Source organism: Myotis daubentonii, chromosome 3 (assembly GCF_963259705.1).
Source record: "Myotis daubentonii chromosome 3, mMyoDau2.1, whole genome shotgun sequence".
In the NCBI taxonomy this organism is placed as follows: domain Eukaryota; kingdom Metazoa; phylum Chordata; class Mammalia; order Chiroptera; family Vespertilionidae; genus Myotis; species Myotis daubentonii.
In genome coordinates, this window is record NC_081842.1 from 103,524,255 (window position 1) to 103,536,978 (window position 12,724).

Below are 12,724 nucleotides of genomic sequence, written 5' to 3' on the forward strand. Positions count from 1 at the left end.
CTAGTAGATAGATAAGCAGCTGTGTATCATGGGGGATGGGAAATAGGCAAATTTTGCAGATTGATTCCAGTCAACTAAAGAACATCCTATCTAATAATAGACAAACATGGTAATTAACCATACCTCCACTATACTTCCCATTGGCTAAACAGGGTGATATGCAAATTAACTGCCAACCAAGATGGCGGCCGGCAGCCACGCAGCTTAAGCGAACATGAGGCTTGGTTGCCCCAGAGATGGAGGAAGCCAAGGTTTCCTGCCTGCCACAGCCCAGCTCTGAGCTCCGGATGCAACAATGTTGCAATTATAGAAGCTAAACAAACCCCAGGTACCTGCTTTCAGCCAGCCGGCCTCGGAGCTGGAGCCACAACAAAGCTTCAATTACAGAAGGTAAATAAATCCCAGAATAAAAGAAGGAAAGGAGAGACTGGGAGCTTCAGTTGCAGGCTTGGCCTGCCTGAAAACAGCCCTCAGCCCCTCATCCAGACTGGCCAGGCACCCCAGTGAGGACCCCCACCCTGAAGGGGGTGCGGGCAGCCTGAAAACAGCCCTCAGCCCCTCATCCAGGCTGGTCAGGCACCACAGTGGGGACCCCAACCATGAAAGGGGTGCGGGCAGCCTGAAAACAGCCCTAAGCCCCTCATCCAGGCTGGCCAGGCACCCCAGTGGGGACCCCCACCCTGAAGGGGGTGCGGGCAGCCTGAAAACAGCCATCAGCCCCTCACCCAGAGTGGCCAGGCACCCAAGAGGGACCCCCACCCTGTTCTGGGACACCCTTCAGGGCAAACCAGCCAGCCCCAACCCGTGCACCAGGCCTCTATCCTATATAGTAAAAGGGTAATATGCAGACTGACCCTAACAGCAGAAAGACTGGGAATGACTGGTCACTATGACACACACTGACCACCAGGGGGCAGACGCTCAATGCAGGAGATGCCCTCTGGTGGTCAGTGAGCTCCCGCAGGGGGAGCTCTGCTCAGCCACAAGCCAGGCTGATGGCTGCCAGTACAGCGGTGGTGGTGGGAGCCTCTCCTGCCTCCTCAGCAGCACTAAGGTTGTCCGACTGCAGCTTAGGTCTGCTCCCCGCTGGCAAGTGGACATCCCCCGAGGGCTGCCCGGCTGCCAGAGGAATGTCTGATTGCAAGCTTAGGCCCAATCCCCTGGGGAGTAGGCCTCAGCCAGCAGATGGTCATCCCCTGAGGGGTCCCAGACTGTGAAAGAGCACAGGCTGGGCTGAGGGAACCACCCCCTGCCCCAAGTGCACAAATTTTTGTGCACCGGGCCTCTAGTCTTAATAATAAAAAGGCCAAGAGGCATCACGACCGAAATGACCAAACAACCAGTTACCATGAGGGGACCCCCGCCACAATCTGGGGCATGGCCGGCCTTCAAACCCCGGGCAGTCCCTAGCCGGCGGGGGCTCCTAGCTGCGGACACCCAAGTCTGTCTGGGCCTAGGGCTGCGCTCTTCCCGCGAGTGACTTGGAAGCTGCCAGTGTCTAACTGTCAGTCACTGGGAGGTGGGAGTGCATCCATTCTCTACCAAAAAGTAAGACCATTGAGCCATTCACAGTCTCAGTGCAGGCACAGGTCCGTGGTTGATGGGGTGGAGGCCAGACCAAAACAAAACAGCATAAATACCCTGCCCACCTCAGCGGGTGCAGCTGCAGTCCATGTGGCCTGGGCAGTGTAGAAAGCTCTTACTTCTCCCAGGTCCTGTGCTGGCACTGCCACCTTGCTCACCCTCAAGCCCCCCTGAGTTCTGACAGCAAAGTATATAGGGCATCCTGCAGGAGTTGCGCTGTTCTGGGTGCTTTTACCCAAAGACACCCTTTGGGATGAATTCAGAGCCACATCTCACCTTCCACGAGACTGGAAGAACCATGTAAAAGGAATTTGACAAAAGCTTTCCACATCTCTGTTTATTCTTTGAACCCATAAAACGACCTTAAAAAAAAAACAAAACATTTGGGCCACCTAAGAGAGAATGCACTTTCTGGCCAGAGCATGCACGATTCTTTTGCCCAACAGGTTAAAGGAAGCAGAGAACTGGCACAGTGGACATGGCCCTGGTGCCTATGAGGAGACTGAGGGAATGGGGTTTCAGAAATTCCACAAGCCTCTTGCCACCTTCTCCTTCACAAACCACACCATCCAGATCCACCAGGACTGGAGGCAACTGGGAGTCACAGCCATGGTTTGGGACATGGTAAGCAAATCCTGGGGGGCCTCTAAAAACATCTGCAATTGGTTATAAGACTGGTCTTTATTTTAAAAGAAATAAAAGAACAGCTTTGTTGAGATATAATTCATAGACTGTACATGTCACCCAAAGTGTACAATGAAATGGTTTTTTAAAGTAAATTCAGAGTGGTACAACCGTCACCGTGCTCAATTTTTAAATATCTTCACAACCCCATCCCCTCCACAAAAAAAACTTCTACCCACTAGAATCACTTTCCTGATCATCTTCCCCAAAATATTTTGCATTTTAAGGATTGGTAAAGGAAAGTTGAGGCAAGTTAAAATACTGCACAAAGGATATTGTAAAATGACAAAACCTAAAGTGAAGATCATGTGTTTTCTTTTTTTTAAAAATATTTTTTTATTTATTTCAGAGAGGAAGGGAGAGGGAGAGAGAGATAGAAACATCAATGATAAGAATCACTGATCAGCTGCCTCCTGCAGGCCCCTTATTGGGGATCGAGCCTGCAACCCAGGCATGTACCCCTGACCGGAATTGAACCTGGAACCCTTCAGTCCAGGGGCTGATGCTCTCTCCATTAAGCCAAACCGGCTGGAGCCATGTGTTTTCTTTAAGTTCTGCATGGTTTAATGGTCCCCAAATCTATTCTAATAAAGGGTAACATGCTAATTAGAGTGGATGTCTTCTGGGTGTCCTTCCAGACAAAGCCACAGTGGCTGTGAAGGGCTGAGGCTCAAGCCAGCAGTGGCAGCAGCAGTGGGTAATGGGGGTGGTGCCTTCCCCTGATCTGCCAGGTCGCCTCCCACAGAGGGAGGCCAGGCAGAGGCAGTTATTAGGGGTGATCAGGCTGGTAAGGGGGCAAGGTAGGGGCAATCAGGCCGGCAGGCAGAGGCATTTAGGGGCGATCAGGCAGGCAGGCTGAGGGGTTAGGGACTATCAGGCAGGCAGGCAAGCGGTCAGGAGCCACTGGTCCCAGATTGTGAGAGGTATGTCCGACTGCCAGTTTAGGTCTGATTCCAGTTGGACATCCCCCAAGGGGTCCCAGATTGGAGAGGGTGCAGGCCGGGCTGAGGAACGTCCCAACCCCCTGTGCACATATTTTGTGAATTGGGCCTCTAGTTGTAGAATAAAAACCCAATCTTCAGAAGAATATGATGAATCTGGAGTAGCCACAATATATTTTCTATAACATGCATATTTTAACCCCGAATTGATCAATATAAAAAACAGGGAAATATGTATGTACACTCAGGAAAAGAAGTTGATGAAACAAATTGATTTCAAAGTAGCTATTATAAATATGTTCAAAATTGAAAATATGCTTAAAGAATTGAAAAAAATGATATCAATGAATTAACAAAATCTAAAAGAAAATCTAGAGCTGAAAATCATAGTTATCAAAATAAAAAGCCTTTCTAGATAGACTCAACAGCAAATTAGACATGGCAGAAGAAAGAATTAGTGACCCTTAAAACAGATCAATATAAATTATTTGCTTTGAAGAAGAGAAGGATAAATGAAGAACAGAAGAAAAATGAATAGAACCCCAGAATATGTTCTATCCTGAAGGATAATCTGTGTGTACTTGGTAAGACTGTATATGCTGCTTCTGCTGCTGCTTAGAATGTTCTTTATATACCTGTTAGGTCCGTTGGTCTAAAGTTAGCTTCAAGTCCAATATTTATTTGTATTTCTGTCTGAATGATCTAGCCAATGTTGAAAGTGGTGTACTAATGTCCCTTCATATTATTGTAGTGTTCTATATTTCCCCCTTCATATCTGTTAGTATTTATATCTGTTAGTACTTAAATGAGCCAATGTTAGTTGCATCAATATTTATGCTTGTTATATCCTCTTAATGAGTTGCCCCCTTTATCATTACCTTCTTTGTCACTTGTTACCATTTTTGGCTTAACGTCTATTTTGTCTGATGTAAATATAGCTGCCCCTATTATCTTTTGGTTTATACTTGTTTGGGTCTGAGTCCCTCTGCCAGGGACTGGACCTCCTTGGATGCCCGGTATTGGATGGAGAAGACAAAATGAGCAGTCATAGGCATATAAGAGAGTCTTTACTGTAGACCAGGTAGCCATTGCTAATAAGGAGCCACCAGACAAAACAGTTCTTTAAAGCAGTTCCATAAAACAGGAAGCCATTGTACACACAGCAGCCCCCTTACATGAAAGCAGCCGAGCCTCGGCTGGTCAGTAACACATCTTTACACTAACTTAGACAAAAGAGGCTTCTTGCCAAATAGTGACATCAATACTTGGGCTACAGAAAGGCATGTCTGCCCATTGCATACAGTACAATCACTGTGTCCTTGCTTTTGCATCTGCATATGGCAAATTGGCCTTGAGCATCCAACGTAATCTGGTTGTGATTCCCACAACTTGTATGGAATATCTTTTGCCATCTCTTCACTTTGAATCTATGTGTGTGTGAGTCTCGTAGGTAGCATGTAATCAAATTGAGAGGGTTAACTTCAAATGCAGGCAGATGGAGCAAGGATCCAGTGGAAAACAAAGGCAGATGAAACACAGGCAGGGGCAAACATGGCAGTTTGAGCCAGCCAAACCACAGGAACCAACCAAACAGAAATAATAAAATGTTTTTGGACACAAAGCGGGAAGCATGGGAAAACAAGGGAGGGCCTGCAGTAACAAGCTGTACGAACACATAGAAACAGAGAAAGTTCAGCATAGGAACAGAAAAAGAACACATAGAAACAGGGAAAGTTTAGGTCTGTTGCTGGTCAAAAACAACTGAGGGAATCAATCAGGTGATGACACAGGTAGACATAGAGCAGGCTTGTGGCAAATATATACCCCTGGACTACAAGGCTTTAACGGGCAGCCCATTATTGAGTTCCCCTCCCCTTGCGGGGAGTCTGAATCTGCTTATAATAAATTTTCCACACATTTGCTTAAATCTTCTGGTCCGCATAGCTCATTCTTTGGCGTCGTGAGACATGACCCTGGGAAAACACCTTGGCTTGCCATTCCGGTTATCAAAATTTTGTTCTGTGTTTTTTTTTAATCCATTCAGCCACTCTATGCCTTTTAATTAAGGAATTCAATTTGTTTACATTCAGAGGATTATTGACAGCTAATGACTTACTAGTGCCATCTTATTCATTGTTTTCTGGCTGTTTTGTAGTTTTCTTATTCTTTTCTTCCTGTCCTGCTACCTTCCTTGGTGAATTAATTAATTAATGCATAGATGTATGATTTATAAAAAATTTATATTTATTGTTGAAAGTATTGCAGATGTCCCTTTTTTGTTTCCCCATTGACACCCCTCTTCCCCACTCTCATCCACTCCCCAGGCCTTCACCCCACCATTATCTGTGTCCATGGGTAATGCATATATGCATATAAGTTCTTTGGTTGATCTCTTCTCTACCCCGCCTTCTCTCTGAGAATCCTCAGTCTATTGCATGCTTCTATGTGTCTGGATCTATTTTATTTTTTATGTTTTATTTTGTTTTAAATTTATGTTTATTGTTGATAGTATTACAGATATCCTCCTTTTATTCTCCATTGATCCCCTCCACCCCCAACCCATTCGCCCCTCCCAGGCCTCCACAAGACTATTATCTGTGCCCTGGGGCTATGCATGTATGCATATACGTTCCCCAGGTAATCACTCCCCACCCACCCCCACCTTCCCTCTGAGATTCAACAGTCTGTTCCATGCTTCTATGTCTCTAGATGTATTTTGTAGATCAGTGTATTTTGTACATTAGATTCCACATATGAGTGAGATCATGTAATATTTATCTTTCTCTGCCTGGCTTATTTTGCTTAGCATAATACTCTCCAGGTCCATCCATGCTGTCTCAAAGTGTAAGAGATCACTCATTTATATAGCTACACTAGAGGCCCAGTGCACGAATTCATGCACGAGTAGGGTCCCAAGGGGACCACACCCCATGTACGAATTTTGCACACAAATAGAGTCCCAAGGAGGGTGAGGAGGAGCCAGGACCCGATTGGCCCTTCAGGTGGGTAGTGAGATGCCCTTGCTGGTCTGGGATCTGGATCCTTCCCACAGACATTCCCGCCAGTTGTCAGATGTCACCTGGCAGCTGCTTTTTTTTTTTTTTTTTTGACACTTCGACTGTTTATTCCATAATCAGAAATGAATCTATGTTACCACAGAGAATGAAACCCCACTGTAAATAGATTGAAAGCAGAAAATAGGTCATTTCACACAATGTCCCAGTTATCAACGCAGATGGGTACACAGGTACAATAACACATGAATGAGGGAAATCTAACAGGCTGGGGGGTTCAAGAAGGCCACCCACATGGTAACAAAATCTAAGTGCTCTAGAAACCAACACCAGGCTGGCCACAGGCCTCACTTCACAGGACGGCCCTAATGTGTCTGGGGTGCTGGGCTCTATGATGGCTGTGTATCTTTCTGTGTAGTTGTCTGTGGGCCAACTACTCTCTTCCTTCTCATTTAGGGTGAGCAGCATGTGAGGGCAGAGCAGCTGCCTAGAGCTGAGGGGAGTGGCCGGGCCCACGGGGTGAGAGGTGGACACAGAGGACACTATCTCACCCAATTGTGGGGCGGGCTGGCCGGCCTTCATCTGCCTGACCCCAGCCAGGGAGAGACCGAGCAGGGTGTCCACCTCTCCATTCTCCATCCTTCCATCTGTGACACCTGTCACCCTTGCCAGGCCTTCCCCAAAGTGAGTTCAGCTCAATCCCTGAATGTAAAAGGGTGGGCGGGCCTCCACTCCAGTGCCCCCTGATTCCCAGCCACAGCACCTAGTAGACAGGACCTGGTCTCGGGACGGTGACCACAGCTGCAGAACATAGATCTGTTTCAAGAAAAGTTGGGAATGCAGACTTTCATATGAGTCCCTTTTCCAAAAGGTGGCAGTTTATTCACATTGTGGCAAAGAAACCTTCAAGAGTAACATAAGTGGGTAAAGTCAGGGCCAACCGGGGCGTTTCCTCATCCAATCTCTCTGAGGCGCGTGGACAGAACCAAGTCTCAGCTCTTCTCAGGACACTTCCAGGTTGTTGTTTTTTAAGCCTACAGGACAATAGTCTGTCTCTATTTTTGTTCTTTGGGATTTTTTCATTGTTGGATAAAAGGATATGTACATTGGGGCAATCCTCTGGAGATACAATATTCCAGTTGCACCCATGTTACAATGACAGTGCTACTCAGAGGGAGGGAGCCGACAGATGGGGAGCAGGGAATTCTGGAAACCAAACTGATGACAGAGATGCTAAGCCTTTCCTTCACGCATCCGGCACCCCTCCTCAGGCGGCTGCAGGCCGGACGTCTGCTGGACCTTTATCACTTGATGTCCTGGCAGGCTTCCCTGGGCCCTGCTAGGCAGTGTGCAAGGTGCCTGGGCCTGGGGGGAGTCCCCCCACCCAGCCACTTCTGGTACAGCTCTTGCACATGGGCGCTGGTCTCTGGGGGCCACACCAGGATGGCAATGTAGACGCCTTCCATCTGCCGTAGCAGTGCCCTGTCCACACACCCGTCCTCCACCTGGCCTGGCCCCTGCCACTTAGTCATGCCTGGTGCAGGCCAGGACCTCCACGAAGTGGCAGGGGAACTTGCCCCTCTACAACTTCAGGACCACTTCTGGATGTTCGGAAAGCCGTAAGCAGCCTCAAAGTGTAGCAGAACCTCTCCATCCCTTTCAAGGGTGACCTCCTGGAAGTCTTTGTTCCTCAGGGTGCAGTAGGTGAGCACCCCCACATCCTCGTTGAACAGCTCCTTGGCCATGTGCCTGAAGATGTGCACCAGGTACCCGTCACAGCTGGCACCCTCGTGGAGCCTCACCTCCTCTTCCTTCACGTCTCCAAACAGAGTGTCCACGGTGGTGGCGTTCAAGGCGAGGTCATTTTTCTCCATTATCTGGACAATTTCACCTGAGGTTAACATGCAGTCAGCACCCCAGGAACTATGCAAAGCTATGGGAACATCTTCTCGAAGGGCTTTCAGTTTCTTGTGATAACATGGGGCCCCAATGACATGGAAAATCTTGTCTGGGGACAGGTTCTGCCACCTGGTGAAGTAATTCTTCACCAGAGAGCCCATGATATGCTGGGGAGACTTGGCGGTGCAGAGGTGGGGGTGTTGGGGTAACCCAGGACCGCTCTGCATATCAGACCCAGCTGCAGCAGGCGGAGGTCAGCATGGGTAGCCGGGGCTCTTCCTCACGGTGCTGGCAGTACCGATGCACAAATTCCTTCTGACTCTCCAGGAGGCTGAGGTTCACAACTATCTTCATGTCAAAGACAGTGCGCCCCAAGGCTTTTGAGAAAGTCACAGAACCTTCTGGATGCATCAGTGACACTGAAGCTGAATTTAGCAGCAAAATAAGGCAGAGACTGAGGACACACGGACACTGCCAGCACCTTGTGCTGTGAGGTATCACATTTCTTATTAAGGTTCAGAACATGGAAGAAGTCCTTGGTGTTCTGCTGAGAAACTTGGACTCCTTCCTCTGCGGTCACACAACTGTCACACGCCAGGCAGTCACTCAGAAATATCTTGGCATTGGCCAATTTATGGAATTCTCCCTTCTCTCCATTCTCCTGAGCTGGACTCTGGACGTTAACTGTGGCATTGTCTTGGTCATCGGTTTTTGTTTTTTTACTACATTCCTTCCATGTACGGTGCTCACACTTCATCTGGAGTGGGGCGGATGAGGGCCAGCTCGAGTGACCTAAAGGAAGCATGGGGAGAGCAGTCACCACTGGTCACCCCTGGCGCTGCTGGTGGTATCCTTTCTTCCTTGTGGAGCTTCTAGGAAGGGGAAGCGGCCACAGTGCTCAAGGCCGAGTTCCAGGAGGCCAGCAGTGCTGTCGGGATCATGCCAGCGGTGCTGGTCTATTGGTGCCTGGCCTGTCCTCTGGAGATTGAGCCTGCAGAACTACTAAAGGAGTCAGTCCCCAGTTCCACCCCACCTCCGCCACCGATCGATTGGAGCCTGAGGGCCAGGAGAAACCTAGGGGTCTTCCTTCCACCCACTTGCCAGTCCCTGTGGTGCCACTCACTCTGGTTCCCCCATTAGCCATCCCCAGATCAATCGGAGCCTGAGGGCTGGGAGGAGGGACCAAGAGTCTGCCTTCCACCAGGTTGCCAGTCCCTGCCGTGCCACTCAACCTGGTTCCCCCATTAGCCATTCCCTGATCAATCAGAGCCTGAGGGCTGGGGGGAAGAACCGAGAGGTGCTCAATGCACATCATGGTGACTGGTCCTTTGGTCGTCCTGATCATCACAGACACTGGCTTTTTATATATATAGAAAATATTCCATAGTATAAATGTACCATAGTTTTGTTTTCTTGTTTTTCAGGAGCCAATTTCATTTTATTAAAATTTTAGTTGCAAAGGGTTTAATTATAAACTTAAAAAAAATATTTATTGTTAAGAGTGTTACAGATGTCCCCCTTTCCTAATATGCATATAAGATCTTTAGTTGATCTCTTCATGCCCCTTTGCCCCCCTCCCCCTAAGATTCATCAGTCTGTTCCATGTTTCCATGCCTCTAATTCTATTTTATTCATCAATTTATTTTGTTCATTCTATTTCTTGTTAATTTATTTTGATTTTTAGATTCAATTGTTGATAAATATGTACTTATTGCTATTTTATTGTTCATATTTTTATCTTTTTTTTCATCCTCTTAAAGAAAAACCTTGAACATTTCATGTAATACTGGTTTGGTGGTGATGGACTCCTTTAGCTTTTTCTTGTCTGTGCAGCTCTTTATCTGCCTTTTAATTCTAAATGATAGCTTTGCTGGATAATCTTAGTTGTGGGTCCTTGCTATTCATTATTTCAAATATTTCTTGCCACTCCCTTCGGGCCTATAAAGTTTCTGTTGAGAAATCAACTGACAGTTGTATGGGTGTTTCTTTGTAGGTGACTAACTGCTTTACTCTTGCTGCTTTTAAGATTCTCTTTATCTTTACTCCTTGGCATTTTAACACTAGAAAGACTGAAACTTAGTATATACCTATATTGCCCAAAAGCAGTCAAAATGACTGTATTGTGAAAGAATAATATCAGAGCACTCTTCACTTATGTTCCTTAGCTTTTCCAATAACTCACTTCTATTCGACATTTCTTTCATGAATTTAGGGCGCAAAAGAAATAAAATAAACAACTTATTAGAACAAGTATCACTGCATAAAGATTCGAATAACAAGTACTAGTTTAGCTTATTGAGCAACTGCAACTTATCAAGTATCGACAATTTATCATGTACTTGTATGTTATCATGTGACGGTAATCGAAAAAAAATGAAAACTGTTATTTCAATACAGAGCCAAACTTGTCATATAAGAAATTTACTCAATTCAATAATAAGAGTCATTTGATTATTTAAAATTTCCCAAGCAGTCAAAATGACTGCTTTTGGGCAATATAGGTATAACACATATATATATACCAGAAATGAAGGAGGGGGGAGGTAACTACAATTATTAATAAACGCATTTATATGTTGTACAAAAAGTCACAAAATTCTAAGACATTGTGTCCTTATATACATAATTGTTTTTCTAATTGAAATTAAAAAGCAGTCAAAATTACTTCCTTGGGCAATCTAGTGTTAATTATGATGTGTCTTGGTGTGGGCCTCTTTGGGTTCCTCTTATTTGGGACTCTCTTATAAATCTATTTTTTTCACCAGGAAGGGGAAGTTTCTGTTGTTATTTCTTCAAATAAATTTTCAATATCTTGCTCTCTCTCTTCTTCTTCTGGCATCTCTATAATGTGAATGTTGATACACTTGAAGTTGTCCCAGAGGCTCCTTACACTATCTTCATTATTTTCAATTCTTTCTGCTCTTTTTATTAGTTGTTTTTTTGTTTCCTCATAGTCTGAATTGTTTATTTGATTCTTGGAATCCTCTACTCTACTGTGGAATTTCTGTAAACTCTTCTTTATTTCAGTTAGTGTATGCTTAAATGAGTAGTCCTTCACCATGTCTTTGAAATTCTCAATAAGATCCTTGAATGCCTCACTGAGTCCCTTGAAACCCTCATTAAGCTCCTTGAGTAAAGTTATAACCATTGTTTTGAACTATGTATCCAATCGTTTGCTTGCTTCCATTTCTCTCATTTGTGACATGTTTCTTTGTTTATGCATTTTGGTTGCTTCCCTATGTTTGGTTCTATGTATTAGATAGAGCTGCTATGTCTCCTGGAATTGGTAGAGTGGCCTTGTGTAGTAGGTGTCCTGTAGGGTCCAAATGGCTCAGCCTCCCTAGTGGGGCTTTGGTACTCTGTGAATCTGTCCCTCGCATGTGTCACTTGTGGATGTGTAGAATTGTAATCTGGTATTTTTTGAAATTGTCCACCAGGTGTATTGACTTTGGGGCCTCTAGGGAGGTACAAAGTCAACCACTGCCTGAGGCCACCCAGGAGGGGCTACAGAAATCTGCAGATGGCTGCTACTTGTATTGGGCTTGGAAGTGCTGAGGCGAGGCACACCTATGAAGGTAGGCAAGCTGGTGCTACTGCCCGGTCTTATGCCTCTTACTGATAGGTTTGAGGTATGCTGATATAACTGCTGCTTGTTTGAGAGATTTTAAGAAAGTCTGAATCCTGAGAAAAGCCAGGCCATTTCATATGGAAAAGCTACTGCAAACAGCTTGGGTGTGCCTGCAGATTAGATGGGACAGGGTCTCATCATATGGAGCAAATAGTGTGGCCAAGCTGATGGAAAGTCAGATATAGCTTCCAGTCAGCTCTATGAAGTGGTTTGGTCCCAGCACAGGAACAATGACCCCTGGGAGCACCCACATCAGGGAGAAAGCTGCCCCTGAGTTCCTATCCCAATGCCAGACAATCTGGTTCCTCCGTGTATGTACCTGGATCCCCAAAAGCATCCTGGCTCTGGCAGTCAGAGGAAGCAGGACCATGTATGTTTGTGTTCTGACCCTTCAAGACGAATCCAGAAGCCTCCATGTCACTCAGCCACAATCCCCACTGGTTTTTACAGTCTGAAGTTATGGGGACTTGGATCTATTTTGTTTGTTAGTTTATTTTGTTTATTAGATTCAACATATAAGTGAGGTCATGTGATGCTTGTCTTTCTCTGACTGGCTTATTTCACTTAGCATAATACTTTCCTGGTCTCTCCATGCTGTCTCAAAGGTTAAGAGATTCTTTGTTTTTACTGCTGCATAATAATCCATGGTGTAAATGTACCACAGCTTTTTTATCCATTCATCTATTGATGGGCACTTGGACTATTTCCAGATCATAGCTATTGTAAATAGTGCTTTTATGAACATAGGGGTGCATATATTCTTTCTGACTGGTGCTTCAGGCTTCTTAGGAAATATTCCTAGAAGTGGGATCACTGAGTCAAACAACAGTTCCATTTTCTTTTCTTTTTTCTTGAGGAAACTCCACTGTTTTCCACAGTGGCTACACCAGTCTGCATTCCCACATTGATGTATGTTCTGATTTCCTTCTTTCTCTTTTGTGAATCTATTGTAGGTTTTGCTTTGTAGTTATCAT

The 12,724-nt window shown here is 45.7% G+C and overlaps 1 pseudogene; it reads right to left on the reverse strand.

The window, feature by feature from the left end:
• Positions 1-7,562: 7,562 nt before the first annotated feature.
• LOC132229339 (nuclear prelamin A recognition factor-like) lies at positions 7,563-8,879 on the reverse strand (annotated as a pseudogene).
• Positions 8,880-12,724: the final 3,845 nt, after the last annotated feature.